The following is a 16,224-nucleotide window of genomic DNA, read 5'->3' as shown; positions in this document are numbered from 1 at the left end:
CTCCCGTCACTCTGGTTAGGTTGGCATGGAAAAAAACGCTCTCGGGTGCTTTAGAGTGCCGAGTTTATCACTGCGCATGAAGAAATGACCACCTCCAACGTTTGGTTTATGTTTTATAAGCATTTTTAATTTTATTGCTTAAATCGCATTTTCTCGGCGAGCTGAGCACTTTTTCTGAATTGTGCCGCTCCCGTCACTCTGGTTAGGTTGGCATGGAAAAAAACGCTCTCGGGTGCTTTAGAGTGCCGAGTTTATCACTGCGCATGAAGAAATGACCACCTCCAACGTTTGGTTTATGTTTTATAAGCATTTTTAATTTTATTGCTTAAATCGCATTTTCTCGGCGAGCTGAGCACTTTTTCTGAATTGTGCCGCTCCCGTCACTCTGGTTAGGTTGGCATGGAAAAAAACGCTCTCGGGTGCTTTAGAGTGCCGAGTTTATCACTGCGCATGAAGAAATGACCACTTCCAACGTTTGGTTTATGTTTTATAAGCATTTTTAATTTTATTGCTTAAATCGCATTTTCTCGGCGAGCTGAGCACTTTTTCTGAATTGTGCCGCTCCCGTCACTCTGGTTAGGTTGGCATGGAAAAAAACGCTCTCGGGTGCTTTAGAGTGCGAGTTTATCACTGCGGGGGCAGTTACAACCGAATCTGATGTGGCCATGAGCTGTCTCGGGAGTAAGTTGTCTCTCCCAGTCAAAAAGTCGTCATAATTCGACTTTCGAAGGGGGAGTGGCCCCAAATAGAAGCAGCAAAGGAAAAATAAAATAAAAATAGAAAAATAAATAAAAATAAGAAATAAAAAGTGAACAGTAACTTAAAAATTAATGGGGAATGTGCACAGTGGAGTGAGTGACATGTCTGGTGAGAATGATGAATGATGAAAAAGAAAAAAGCCCAAAGTAGTGTGGCTCGTGACGGGACAGGTTGTCAGGGACATCGCTGTTGACCGTCACAATAAAAGAATAGTAGAAAGTCCCATAAAACGTGGACTTTAGTTTGGCGACAGATCCGATGGAGGATAGAAATTTTAGCTGTGTGAATGAGGCGAAAACACAGATACGATTGAACACTGTTGCGACAGGAAACGACCCGCCCCAGATGCAGTTCCTGGAAAAGCCGAGACACTGCAGTCGCACTCAGTGGCCGTACGGGCCAAGTGCGCACCTGTGGAGAGTTTCGGTGGCCGGGTTAGTCTCCGTCAAAAGTCCGACAAAAAAGGGAGGCTTGCGCTGACCGCGTTTGGCAAATAGGAAAAGTGCGCAGCCTTGGCATCCGTAACTGTGAGCATGAATGTGGAAGTGACCCGGTCAGACCCTTTTTTAAAAGGGTACCGAAGTGGTCCGGCCAGACCCAGTTATGGGTGCCGAGATCCGGTCAGATTTAAGGGTACCGAGGAAAATAAAGCGCGCGTAAGCCACGTCGTTTGGACACTGATCGAATTAGAAGTGTGTGGGGGTTACAAGGCTCCTCGATTTAAACACTGGTGCAAGAAAATGGCAGAGTAAACTCGGTGGGCTGTCATTTTTGAATACCGAGGTAGCTGGTGCGTTATCGCGGCAACGGTCCGATCCCGATTTGTCGAGGCGCACTGTAATAGCATGCACGTCTGTCAAAGTTTGATAAATTTGAGCTTGCGACAAAACCGCTATTGGACGATGGTTTTGTGCGGCTGCTGTGTGAAAATGGAAAACGTGGAAAAGAGGCCTCTGGGGGGTTTAGTAGTGATATAAAAAGTAATTTGTGTGCACACTTAAGTTAAATTCTGCAGAATAAAGGGGAAATATACAGCGCTATTAGGAACGAAACGAAACAAAAAGTTAAGTAAGACGTGCGTATTTGTCAGTGCATCTGCGCTGATGACAGTTAAAATGACCAAACTGCTAAGCAGCAGTTGGAAAGAAGCAAAATGTGGAATGGATTCGAATCCCGTTGTATGTCTTCTGTGTCCGTGTGTAATTTTTGTGAACTCTGTCAGCTTAATGTTGTCTGTTTGAGCTTCTGAATGAATGGACGCTTGAAGTGTGTATTTGTTGGGCCCCGTAAGTGTGCGTGTGTGTGTGTATGCGTGTGTGCGTGCGTGTGTGCGTGCGTGTGTAAATGGGTGTGTGTGCGTGCGTGCTCGTGAGTGCGTGCGTGTGTGTGGTTATGCTCATGAGCGCGCATGGGTGTGAGCGCGTGCTTGTAGAAGCAGCAAAAGGAACGGATAAGGATGGTGTGCTCTCGTTGCTTTGGGCGCGTGCCCGCCTGCGCTGCACGCGCGGGGAGGGGGATCCGGCCCCCTGGGCGGCAGGGTGGCCAACCTGTACCTGCCCACTGTGTTTCAGGCTGACCCCTCCCCGCGCGGGTGACGTCGGGGCGGTGCGAACGGCTGGAGTTGTGCCCATTTTAGGGGCCTGCGTGGCCAGCAGCGAAAGGAACTATGACAAAATGATGGAAGACGGAATGCTGAAGGAGCAAAAGAATGCATGACCAACTGGAGAAATAGGAGCATGCGTGTGTTAATCAATACGACACCAATATAGATGTATCTAAAGAAAAACATGCTGCGACGACAGCAAGCGGTGGCAGAAGAGTGTGGCCCCCTCGTAAATAATGGGGGACCCCTCTGAGGCCAGCTGACGCTCCTTTTAGCATTCTGAGAGGAATAGGAAATTGGATCTGACGAAAAGCTCAACTTATTAATTTAAATTGCTGAAAGGATGACAAAATTGAAAACAAATTATTGATACTCGTTTCTTTGGGGCTCTCCTCAATACTTCTGATTTTCTCGTTACATAAAAAACCTGAGACGGCGGATACATCCGTTGTCTCATGGAGGACATAGAGACACAGCATGAACTTAGAATTAATGTTTAACAGCCGTCTAACAGGTGGAGTAGGAGCATGCGAGGGCTAACCACTACAACACAAATATAGGTGATTTGAGTGTCTAAAGAAAACTCAACCGGTCAACACTAATTTATGAGAGCAAGAGCGGTATCAAGTCCTCACTTGCACAGCAGCAGCTGGAATTAAAGGAATTTTCTGGATTTAGACATAAGACTGAATTGTATGCATGGAGAGCCTGCTCGTAAATTGCGTTGGCCCGACAAGGCTGACCATTGCCCACTGTAACAAGACGCACAGGTCAAAAGCGCAAGTTCAAAATAGAGGAGGAGATGCCAACGAGGAGAGATTGGATTTGGTAGTTCTCTGGTGGTTCTTTTAATACTCTTGCAAAAGTATGCTCGGTAGAAATAAATTAGCGATAGGAGCAATTCAGAAGTCCAAAAGTAAGAAACTCAAATGAAAACCACGTTCTAGATTCGAATAATGGAGCCTAACTGGAGCATGGGAAAAGTGATCAGCTGAGAAATTGCCTTTGATGTAGTGGCAGAGAATTAAAAATTCAAGATGGTCCAGTAATATCGGTAAGTGAGCATAACACCAATAATACGTAGGCCAAACCAGAGAGGATGCAATGTTTGGAACATGACTTAATTATGAATAATGTACATTCTGTACGCAAAATTGGGAAACTTTATCTGAAATTAAAGGCTCAAATCAGGAAAGGTGAAAAGATGATAGAGAGGATTGCATAAAATCAAAGGCAGGAAAACAAACAATAGAATGTAGCCTGAAATTAGGATGAGCTTCTGGAAATCACAGTATAATTGAGAGAAATCACAGTTAAGACTTGCAATTTTAAGTTTGGGGTAATCTGCCACTTTAAAATTGTTCACATAAGGTCCATCACAATACAGCCGAGAGCTCATGAAGGAAAGGCAACGTTTTTCTCAAATATATTAAATTGTTGTTAATAGGAGAATTGGAAGTTTGATTAACAAAAGGTACTAGGTAATTAATGGCTAATTGGAAGACGATATTTAAGTTTGGTTTCCCAGTCTGTCTTTTCCAGTATCCAGCAGTGACCCTGAAACTCGATCCCGAGACTCCACCGACAGCTGAGAACAACAAGAAAACGGTGCATGGCTCTGAAGCACCTTCGACCTTTTGCAAGAGCAAAGAAGGACTATACTTGTGCTTGGGGGGAGCACAACGCTCCGGAGGAAAACGACATCCTCTGAGGCGAGAGTGATAAAACTTACAAGATGTGAATGGACTCAGTTGAAAATGGACTCATCCGAGAGTGAGGAATGAGTTGGCTCTGAGGCTACAACTAAAGACAACAACTTGAAAATGAGGTGCGGCGAAAGAACCATGAGACCTGAAATGTGCAACAAGCGAACTGGACTCCTTGCTGGGGCGTAATCAATACTTGGTGGGCTTGGGTCAAAGTGAATGGAAGCTTGCTTGGGCACTGAACTTGACACAACTGAGGAGTCTTGATAAAAGATAAATAAATAAATCAGGAACAAAAGGTGTAGTGTTACAGAAAAAGTAAAAGCATCATAATCAGAGGATAAATTTGGATAAAACAGATAGGCTAAATTGTACGAAATAAGAGTAGGATCACATTTAGTCCACCCAGCTTAACAATTAGACATCGGGTCGTTGACAAATTGGAGATGAAAATAGGACATTAGGACCCAATAGGAGGCAGTCAAGAGGTGGCTAGATTGTTCAATGGACCTGATTATTATTAATTAATAAAATTAGAAGTTAATTACACCTCACGGGGAATTCTGGTGTCAGAAAGTCCGATAAGTTCAAGGAATAACAGCCATGGAAACTTTTGACAGTTAAGAATAATGCGGCATAAGAGTCACACAAAATGACAGTTAACGAGATGACAAACGTGATAGGACTCAAATAACAAATGCATTGACAAGGCAAAGTGAAAACACCATAGGGGAGTAGACTGTCGGAGGGACCCTTTTGAGTATCTTTACCCAGCGGTTCGATCAGAATGATTGATTAGGATAAAATTATTTAAGGACCATCTGAGGCTGCTTCTTTCCCCATGCTCACCCTTGGACAGGCTCAGCAGTAGAAATAACTGAATTTTTTAGGCATTTAATTGACAGTTTTACGGTAAAAGTGAGGTACGATTGTATGAAATATTTAATCGAGAAGAACATCCAGAAATGAAGTGTTACCTTCAATATTCACTGATTGCCTACTCACTTACACATACTAAATTTGTTTGGTGTGGAATGAGAGCTGAGCGATGAAGGTGACTGAATTGGCACTTGTGTGGTTAAGAATGTGTATGTGTGTCTGGGACAGGGTGAAAGGCCAAAGTATTTTGGAGTTGGGGTGAAAGGGTCACAGTTGAGGGTAAGATTCCTCTCACATGAGACTGGAACACCCAAGTTTGATGAGTGATGAGTTGTAACCTTAACCAACAGCTGATGGTTAAGCAGAGGCACCATGAACAACAAAATAGTTCATGGAGAAGGCCCATTTCAGCAACACGAATGGACAAGACAGGACTAATATCAAACACTAGGACAATGGACGATATGACATGACAGACTTGGACTCACCCGATGGGATGACTGACTATGTGGATGACAACCAAACATTTGAAACTTAAGCTTGCTTGTGGCAAGTGCAAGCTTTGCTTTGTTTCTGTGCGTCACTTGACTTATTGAAGCATCAACCACCAGCCAAGGAGCAGATTGCTGGCTGTTTTATAACGTGTAATAATTTTGCAGGTTGGCGATTGCAGTCTTGGAGAGTTTATATTGAATTCACGTGAAAATGTTAACCCTAACCCTTTTGATTTTTGTGATGATTGAGGATTTTCAGGTCAGAATCCCCGGGCGCCATGATTCGTTGTGTGTCTATGTTTTATTTTGATACTCTATGCCTGTGTACTTTTTGTGAGCACAAGGGTCCGCTGTCAGCAGGGCTGTATGCTCACTGGCAGGAGTGCGATGATTGTTGTTTTGTTGCCGAGTGTGGGGTGAACAGTCAATTTTCAGGAACTTGGGGATGACTGTTCTGGATGAGTGAAAGGTTCGACAAACTGGCTGCAGGACGTATGATGATGCGGTAGGACATTTTGCCGGTTCCTTTTTGAATGCCTGATGACACATTGAGTGAATGTGTCAGAGGGGGGAGTTACATTTAAATGAGTAAGTAGATATAAAAGCTATTTGTGACATTCAATGTTTTTTCGGATTCAATTATTTTTGAGGCTTTAACAGGACGTGCCAGAATTCAACAGGCAGTGATGGAAGGAGCAGAAGAAGCATCTCGAAAGGAAAGGAGTTAATGGGAGACAACAGCCTGGAATGGATGCAAAGCGTGGTAACAATCTAGCGACAGTAACGGTTAAAGTGTTTCAACGGAAAAGCACGAATGATGACAACTCATACAGTTAATAGGGATTAGACTGCAGCGCAATAGAAAACAAATGTTTGGAAGGTAATTAAATAAAATAGGGAACTGGACCAGAAACAAGCAATAGAAATAATTTCTTAACATATGAATGCATTAAAGCTGATAATGAAGGGAAAGTATTTAAGAACGCATTGTAAGAGGGTTAATTTGCATAACAAATGTTGAAAAGAGTTGGATAGTTAAATCATTTTGGGAAGATTACAGGTTCATTCAAAAGGGCGACTGATTTGAACAGTAAGATGACTTGAAGGGGAGACAAAGATAATGTACATAAACAAATTGGGTGAACAAAATTGACAGGACTGATGCCCATTTGAGAATACTGAGAAAAATTGGAATCAAAGAGGAAAATTTGGAGTAAATATTAAGATTTGAACTGGGAAAAGCAATTGCAAAGACTGATTGACAGGACTTCAGACAGGGACAGCTGCAGCAGGAAAGACTAACTTGAACAGGCAGAAGTTACTCTGCTACAGGACGGATCTTGCGAGACTGACAACACGACGAGAAATAAGCGGGGTTGTTCATAACTCCTAGGGGGAGTGTTTGTTTGTTTGTTTGTTTGTTTGTTTGTTTGTTTGTTTGTTTGTTTGTTTGTTTCAGGGATCACGTGGGCCTCTGGATCATAGGAGTAGATGCCGAGAACGCTCGGAGGTTCTACTGAGCACTTCGATGAGACGACGACCACCAGTCGTCCCCGTGCCCCAATCAACGCCAAAAGAGAAGATTTAGTTTGCAGACGACTGGTTATGGAGATGTCGTCTACTGGGGGTGACCAAAGGGGGCCGGGAGGACTTCCGGCCTACGCTGGGCATAGCTGCTTTTTTTTTCATTGCAACTCAAGGTTTTGTGCTGTTGTCATCGTTAAATACTGGCAGTGGCTCCTGATTATTGCAGACCCCGTGGACGCTGACTGGGGCCTGGAAAGAGACTCTGAGGACGGTGGAGTGGACAAAGATTTTGGATGGACGGCAGGCCCTGAGCAGTGATCCCGGGGCAAATTCACTACTGAGCATTCAGTGGACTGGACGTTGCATCGACAGGCACTTACATATGCAAGGGGGGCAACACTGAGGGCGCTTCAACGTTTCAGTATGCTGTGATATTGCGTCAATATTTTATCAATCAGTACTTTATCTGATGACTACATGCTGCAATTACTTTATCTTATTCATTTAACTTTTCACATGTTAACATTGACAATGCAGTTTGACTGTTTAGCGGTCGGTGAACTTGTCATTTCTTTTCCTTCTGTTTTGTGAGCTCATACTGTTTTGTGGATTGTGATATGTGCCAAGACTCCTTGTACCTGGCTGACGCCAGGTGGAAGGAATCACTGAGGATGTTAGAAAGGGCCTCCCTCTTTTTCCGTGTAATTAGACTGGCAGGGTTTTTTCTTGAGGGAGGACCGGCAACTTTTTGAGGTTTCTAACGGACCACGCCAAATTCATTGCTTCATTACTTATCGACGGTATTGAGATATTACCTAAGGGGGGTGGTTATCGTCATTTGAATAATGTGGACTTCAATTTTCTTTATTTGTGGTTCCTGAGAGGCCTCAGATTGCTGTCAGGGAGCAATTGGATACCAAAGTAGTTTGAGCTTTCCTAGTTAAAATAACCTTAAGTAGCATGCCTCGAGCGTGATATAGGCTGTGCAGGTATAGGCCAAATTGTAGACGTGATCAGAAAATTTGGTTGGGTGAAGATTTTTGGATGTTTACCGATGTCATCTCTTTTTGGACCGTTTTCGGGACATTTATAAAGTCCCGGAGGGGGGAATGAGGTAAATTTTGGATTCTATGCGTCACTGTATGTCACCTTAAATGGCGACCTTGCAGCAGTGAGAAGACCCTAAGCTATTTTTGCGGTACAGAGAAGATCTAGTTTCAGCAATGTGTAGGTGCTTAGAATATGGAAGGGCCATTCGTCCGTGACCAGGAAGACCTTTGTCCATGCACTTTTAAGGGCATCGGAAGTAACCAATAGAGTGAGACTCGGACCGCAGCTGTTGTCTTACGAGGTACAAATGATGGGGGAGAACAGATAGAGGGGGGTCAAGAACGCGAAGAGGAACAGCGCGAAGGGCAAGGGGCGCGCAAGGCGCAGGGGCGCAAGGGGCAAGAGCAAGACGCGCGAGGGCCTTTTTGGGGCGAACATCTGTGCTGTCAAGAGCTGTTTCAGCTGTCTTTGCTCTTTGGGCCACCCTAACTTTTGGAGAGACATCACTTTAACATCGGTTGAATAAATCTTTTCCCAATCAGCCGTGTGTCACCGAAGTGCTTCCTTACCCGGACCAGCCATCGTCCACTGAGTGTTCTTTTGGAGACCAGCGAAACAACAAAGACCATTCACCACAGGTGCTTTAGAGTGACGAGTTTATCACTGCGCATGAAGAAATGACCACCTCCAACGTTTGGTTTATGTTTTATAAGCATTTTTAATTGTATTGCTTAAATCGCATTTTCTCGGCGAGCTGAGCACTTTTTCTGAATTGTGCCGCTCCCGTCACTCTGGTTAGGTTGGCATGGAAAAAAACGCTCTCGGGTGCTTTAGAGTGCCGAGTTTATCACTGCGCATGAAGAAATGACCACCTCCAACGTTTGGTTTATGTTTTATAAGCATTTTTAATTTTATTGCTTAAATCGCATTTTCTCGGCGAGCTGAGCACTTTTTCTGAATTGTGCCGCTCCCGTCACTCTGGTTAGGTTGGCATGGAAAAAAACACTCTCGGGTGCTTTAGAGTGCCGAGTTTATCACTGCGCATGAAGAAATGACCACCTCCAACGTTTGGTTTATGTTTTATAAGCATTTTTAATTTTATTGCTTAAATCGCATTTTCTCGGCGAGCTGAGCACTTTTTCTGAATTGTGCCGCTCCCGTCACTCTGGTTAGGTTGGCATGGAAAAAAACGCTCTCGGGTGCTTTAGAGTGCCGAGTTTATCACTGCGCATGAAGAAATGACCACCTCCAACGTTTGGTTTATGTTTTATAAGCATTTTTAATTTTATTGCTTAAATCGCATTTTCTCGGCGAGCTGAGCACTTTTTCTGAATTGTGCCGCTCCCGTCACTCTGGTTAGGGTGGCATGGAAAAAAACGCTCTCGGGTGCTTTAGAGTGCCGAGTTTATCACTGCGCATGAAGAAATGACCACCTCCAACGTTTGGTTTATGTTTTATAAGCATTTTTAATTTTATTGCTTAAATCGCATTTTCTCGGCGAGCTGAGCACTTTTTCTGAATTGTGCCGCTCCCGTCACTCTGGTTAGGTTGGCATGGAAAAAAACGCTCTCGGGTGCTTTAGAGTGCCGAGTTTATCACTGCGCATGAAGAAATGACCACCTCCAACGTTTGGTTTATGTTTCATAAGCATTTTTAATTGTATTGCTTAAATCGCATTTTCTCGGCGAGCTGAGCACTTTTTCTGAATTGTGCCGCTCCCGTCACTCTGGTTAGGTTGGCATGGAAAAAAACGCTCTCGGGTGCTTTAGAGTGCCGAGTTTATCACTGCGCATGAAGAAATGACCACCTCCAACGTTTGGTTTATGTTTCATAAGCATTTTTAATTGTATTGCTTAAATCGCATTTTCTCGGCGAGCTGAGCACTTTTTCTGAATTGTGCCGCTCCCGTCACTCTGGTTAGGTTGGCATGGAAAAAAACGCTCTCGGGTGCTTTAGAGTGCCGAGTTTATCACTGCGCATGAAGAAATGACCACCTCCAACGTTTGGTTTATGTTTTATAAGCATTTTTAATTGTATTGCTTAAATCGCATTTTCTCGGCGAGCTGAGCACTTTTTCTGAATTGTGCCGCTCCCGTCACTCTGGTTAGGTTGGCATGGAGAAAAACGCTCTCGGGTGCTTTAGAGTGCCGAGTTTATCACTGCGCATGAAGAAATGACCACCTCCAACGTTTGGTTTATGTTTTATAAGCATTTTTAATTTTATTGCTTAAATCGCATTTTCTCGGCGAGCTGAGCACTTTTTCTGAATTGTGCCGCTCCCGTCACTCTGGTTAGGTTGGCATGGAGAAAAACGCTCTCGGGTGCTTTAGAGTGCCGAGTTTATCACTGCGCATGAAGAAATGACCACCTCCAACGTTTGGTTTATGTTTTATAAGCATTTTTAATTTTATTGCTTAAATCGCATTTTCTCGGCGAGCTGAGCACTTTTTCTGAATTGTGCCGCTCCCGTCACTCTGGTTAGGTTGGCATAGAAAAAAACGCTCTCGGGTGCTTTAGAGTGCCGAGTTTATCACTGCACATGAAGAAATGACCACCTCCAACGTTTGGTTTATGTTTTATAAGCATTTTGAATTTTATTGCTTAAATCGCATTTTCTCGGCGAGCTGAGCACTTTTTCTGAATTGTGCCGCTCCCGTCACTCTGGTTAGGTTGGCATAGAAAAAAACGCTCTCGGGTGCTTTAGAGTGCCGAGTTTATCACTGCGCATGAAGAAATGACCACCTCCAACGTTTGGTTTATGTTTTATAAGCATTTTTAATTTTATTGCTTAAATCGCATTTTCTCGGCGAGCTGAGCACTTTTTCTGAATTGTGCCGCTCCCGTCACTCTGGTTAGGTTGGCATAGAAAAAAACGCTCTCGGGTGCTTTAGAGTGCCGAGTTTATCACTGCGCATGAAGAAATGACCACCTCCAACGTTTGGTTTATGTTTTATAAGCATTTTAAATTTTATTGCTTAAATCGCATTTTCTCGGCGAGCTGAGCACTTTTTCTGAATTGTGCCGCTCCCGTCACTCTGGTTAGGTTGGCATGGAAAAAAACGCTCTCGGGTGCTTTAGAGTGCCGAGTTTATCACTGCGCATGAAGAAATGACCACCTCCAACGTTTGGTTTATGTTTTATAAGCATTTTTAATTTTATTGCTTAAATCGCATTTTCTCGACGAGCTGAGCACTTTTTCTGAATGGTGCCGCTCCCGTCGCTCTGGTTAGGTTGGCATAGAAAAAAGCACTCACGGGTGCTTCAGAGTGCCGAGATTATCATTGCGCATGACAAAATGACCACCCACAATGTTTGGTTTATGTTTTAAAAGCATTTGTAGTTTTATTGCTTAAATCGCATTTTCTCGACGAGCTAAACACTTTTTCTGAATGGTGCCGCTCCCGTCACTCTGGTTACGTTGGCATAGAAAAAAAGCGCTCTCGGGTGCTTCAGAGTGCCAAGTTTATCATTGCGCATGAAGAAATGACCACCCACAATGTTTGGTTTATGTGTTATAAGCATTTTTAATTTTATTGCTTAAATCGCATTTTATCGACGAGCTGAGCACTTTTTCTGAATGGTGCCGCTCCCGTCACTCTGGTTACGTTGGCATAAAAAAAAGCGCTCTTGTGTGCTTCAGAGTGCCGAGTTTATCACTGCGCATGAAGAAATGACCACCTACAACGTTTGGTTTATGTTTTATAAGCATTTTTAATTTTATTGCTTAAATCGCATTTTCTCGACGAGCTGAGCACTTTTTCTCAATGGTGCCGCTCCCGTCGATCTGGTTAGGTTGGCATAGAAAAAAGCGCTCTCGGGTGCTTCAGAGTGCCGAGTTTATCACTGCGCATGAAGAAATGACCACCCACAACGTTTGGTTTATGTTTTATAAGCATTTTTAGTTTTATTGCTTAAATCGCATTTTCTCGACGAGCTGAGCACTTTTTCTGAATGGAGCCGCTCCCGTAACTCTGGTTACGTTGGCATGGAAAAAACCGCTCTCGGGTGCTTTAGAGTGCCGAGTTTATCACTGCGCATGAAGAAATTACCATCTACAACGTTTGGTTTATGTTTTGTTAGCTTTTTTAATTTTATTGCTTAAATTGCATTTTCTCGACGAGCTGAGCACTTTTTCTGAATGGTGCCGCCTCCCGTCACTCTGGTTACGTTGGCATAGAAAAAAGCGCTCTTGGGTGCTTCAGAGTGCCGAGTTTATCACTGCTCATGAACAAATGACCATCTACAACGTTTGGCTTATGTTTTATAAGCATTTTGAATTTTATTGCTTAAATCGCATTTTCTCGACGAGCTGAGCACTTTTTCTGAATGGTGCCGCTCCCGTCACTCTGGTTAGGTTGGCATAGAAAAAAGCGCTCTAGGGTGCTTCAGAGTGCTGAGTTTATCACTGCGCATGAAGAAATGACCACCTACAACGTTTGGTTTATGTTTTATAAGCATTTGTAATTTTATTGCTTAAATCTCATTTTCTCGACGAGCTGAGCACGTTTTCTGAATGGTGCCGCTCCCGTCACTCTGGTTAGGTTGGCATAGAAAAAAGCGCTCTTGGGTGCTTCAGAGTGCTGAGTTTATCACTGCGCATGAAGAAATGACCACCTGGTAACGTTTAGTTTATCTTTTATAAGCAACTTTAATTTTATTGCTTAAATCGCATTTTCTCGACGAGCTGAGCACTTTTTCTGAATGGTGCCGCTCCCGTCACTCTGGTTAGGTTGGCATAGAAAAAAGAGCTCTCGGGTGCTTAAGAGTGCCGAGTTTATTACTGCGCGTGAAGAAATGACCACCTGCAACGTTTGGTTTATGTTTTATAAGCATTTTTAATTGTATTGCTTAAATCGCTTTTTCTCGACGAGCTGAGCACTTTTTCTGAATGGTGCCGCTCCCGTCACTCTGGTTAGGTTGGCAAAGAAAAAAGCGCTCTCGGGTGCTTCAGAGTGCCGAGTTTATCACTGCTCATGAAGAAATGACCACCTACAACGTTTGGTTTATGTTTTAAAAGCATTTTTAATTTTATTGCTTAAATCGCATTTTCTCGACGAGCTGAGCACTTTTTCTGAATGGTGCCGCTCCCATCACTCTGGTTACATTGGCATAGAAAAAAGCGCTCTTGGGTGCTTCAAAGTTCCGGGTTTATCACTGCGCATGAAGAAATGACCACCTACAACGTTTGGTTTATGTTTTATAAGCATTTTTAATTTTATTGCTTAAATCGCATTTTCTCGACGAGGTGAGCACTTTTTCTGAATGGTGCCGCTCCCGTCACTCTGCTTAGGTTGGCATAGAAAAAAACGCTCTTGGGTGCTTCAGAGTGCCGAGTTTATCACTGCTCATGAAGAAATGACCACCTACAACGTTTGGTTTATGTTTTATAAGCATTTTTAATTTTATTGCTTAAATCGCATTTTCTCGACAAGCTGAGCACGTTTTCTGAATGGTGCCGCTCCCGTCACTCTGGTTAGGTTGGCATATAAAAAAGCGCTCTCGGGTGCTTCAGAGTGCCGAGTTTATCACTGCGCATGAAGAAACGACCACCTGCAACGTTTAGTTTATGTTTTATAAGCATTTTTAATTTTATTGCTTAAATCGCATTTTCTCGACAAGCTGAGCACGTTTTCGGAATGGTGCGTCTCCAGTCACCCTGGTTACATTGGCATAGAAAAAAGCGCTCTTGGGTGCTTCAGAGTGCCGAGTTTATCACTGCTCATGAAGAAATGACCACCTACAACGTTTGGTTTATGTTTTATAAGCATTTTTAATTTTATTGCTTAAATCGCACTTTCTTGACGAGCTGAGCACTTTTTCTGAATGGTGCCGCTCCCATCACTCTGGTTACATTGGCATAGAACAAACTGTATCCAGAAATGACAATATTTTCCTCCCAGCATGAGCTTGCTGAGACAAAACTTAGCCCTGTCCAAGCAGAAGAATGAGATTGTGTCCATGCACCAGATACTCAAGGCCAAGCTGGACTTCTTCAACACCACCCTTCATATAGACTTGGAAAAATACCAGGAGCAGACTGCTACTGGAATTGGTATCATGTTAACTCTCTTTCTTTGAATGGGAACAGATCATTGGATTAATTGAATTTGAATGCAATTTGATGGTGGACTTTACCAGAAATGGACTGAAGCACAATCAGCGGCAAAGATAGTATTAGAAGATCTGATGGATTTCAAGTCCATTGCCTTATCCACCATGTATTTGGATATATATATTATATTACATAGTGTGCTTGTGGCCGAGTGGTTAAGGCAGTGCTTCTCAATTATTTTCTGTTACGCCCCCCCCAGCAAGAAGAAAACTTTTCGCGCCCCCCCCCTCCCCACCGTGACTATCCTAACTTGTCTTGTAAATCGTAAAATGTTGCACTGTCGCAAACGTCACGGAAGTAACAATGAGAGCGCCACTGCCCTCTGCTGGGAAGATGCGCAATTACACTTTATTCTAGTACTGCAAAAAAAAAGCCTGTTCCCCAGGGTCACACGCGCCCCCCCAGGTATAGCACGGCGCCCCCCAAGGGGGGCGCGCCCCACTATTTGAGAAACACTGGGTTAAGGCAATGGACTAGAAATCCATTGGGGTCTCACCTCGCAGGTCCGGGTCCTGCCGACAATGATCCAAATTTATTAATCCCATGGTGTAATATGGGATACTCACCACATTTCTACGGTGTGCATTACACAGTGTGTTGTTATGGCCGAGTGATTAAGGCGATGGACTAGAAATCCATTGGGGTCACTCCTCGCAGGTTCGCATCCTGCTGACAACGATGCAGATTTTGAATTAGAATCTTGCTATATCCTCGCAATACGCATTTTGACAATGTGAGGCCCAGCCCAGGGTGTGGTTGTGGCCGAGTGGTTAAGGCGATGGACTTGAAATCCATATTGGCCTCCCCTTGCAGGTTCAGGTCCTGCAGACAATGATCCATAATTTTTATTAGAATCTCGTGGTGTATTATGATATACTCACCACATGCATTTTCATAGTGGGTATTACAGTTTGTGTTGTTGTGGCCGAGTGGTTAAGGCGATGGACTAGAAATCCATAGGGGGTCTCCCCTCTTAGGTTCAAATCCTGCTGACAACATTTCCATCCATCCGTCCATCCATCTTCCGCTTATCCGGGGTCGGGTCGCGGGTGCAGCAGCTTTAGGAGGGACTCCCAGACTTCCCTCTCCCCAGCCACTTCATCCAGCTCATCCCGGGAGATCCCAAGGCCTTCCCAGGCCAGATGAGAGACATAGTCTCTCCAGCGCGTCCGGGGTCGTCCCCGGGGTCTCCTACCGGTGAGACATGCCCGGAACACCTCCCCAGGGAGGCGTCCAAGTCTTTCTGACTATCCCCACTGCACTGAAGATTGCTGAACGGCCCAGCTGGATTCACCTCAACCACTGGACGTTACAGAGAATGCTGTACCCTATTTTCGGAGTGGGGGGAAGTCTGACAACAAAGGGGCCTCGTCGTTCAGGGCGGGGCGTCTCAATTTTGTGAAGAATGGAATCCATAGGATCCTCACTCTGACTAGGCAATGGGAAATATCGGTGTATCTGCCATCCTCGTAGCAACGGGGCTCCACATGCTAAGTGGATCCTCTGCTGCGTTGGGGTTGGAGCGTGCTATGGTCTATGGCAGGGGTGGGCAAACCTTTTGACTCGCGGGCCGAACTGGATTCTAAATTTGGACCGGAGGGCCGGACCAGGAGCAGATGGACGTAGGCGTTGTGTGAAGTCATATAAGCGACCTGTAAAGGTCATTGCATAAAAGATCTTGGCCTTTAGTAGGTAGTAAAGCATGGATATTCCAAACAATTTTTTTGAAAACAAATGCATTTATTAACAGCATTAAAAAAATAATAATTCACTACAAAACTGCTATCAGTGATTCTCATAAAATACGACACTGTTATTATGAATAATAATCTTCATCACTTCAGTGCCTGCAGGTCAGATTAATGAAAGATGTTTATCTTATGAGATCACATCAAACGGCAAACATTCTGACCAAATATATCATCTTGAAGAATCGGTGAAAGCATACATCCAAATAAAGTAATCAAAACAGCAACACGGTGAGGGGTATCTGAAAATCAGAGCAGAGTTTTAACTCGCAAACACCTGGTAACAGAGGTGAGGAAACGGGAAACACCTCCTTAAAGTAAGCCTTAAGAACTTTACAGGTTAAGA

The 16,224-nt window shown here is 43.9% G+C and overlaps 2 non-coding genes across 2 annotated transcripts; both read left to right on the top strand.

The window, feature by feature from the left end:
- Positions 1 to 14,726: 14,726 nt before the first annotated feature.
- On the top strand, positions 14,727 to 14,808 carry trnas-aga (transfer RNA serine (anticodon AGA)). Its single transcript has one exon. It is a non-coding gene; the product is annotated as a tRNA-Ser (tRNA).
- Positions 14,809 to 15,045: 237 nt separating this feature from the next.
- trnas-aga (transfer RNA serine (anticodon AGA)) lies at positions 15,046 to 15,128 on the top strand. The gene has a single exon. It is a non-coding gene; the product is annotated as a tRNA-Ser (tRNA).
- Positions 15,129 to 16,224: the final 1,096 nt, after the last annotated feature.

The sequence above is a fragment of the Syngnathus typhle genome, linkage group LG17, assembly GCF_033458585.1.
Source record: "Syngnathus typhle isolate RoL2023-S1 ecotype Sweden linkage group LG17, RoL_Styp_1.0, whole genome shotgun sequence".
Classification (NCBI taxonomy): Eukaryota; Metazoa; Chordata; class Actinopteri; order Syngnathiformes; family Syngnathidae; genus Syngnathus; species Syngnathus typhle.
Note: the sequence above shows the minus strand (reverse complement) of the source record. Positions and strands in the feature narration are given on the sequence as shown.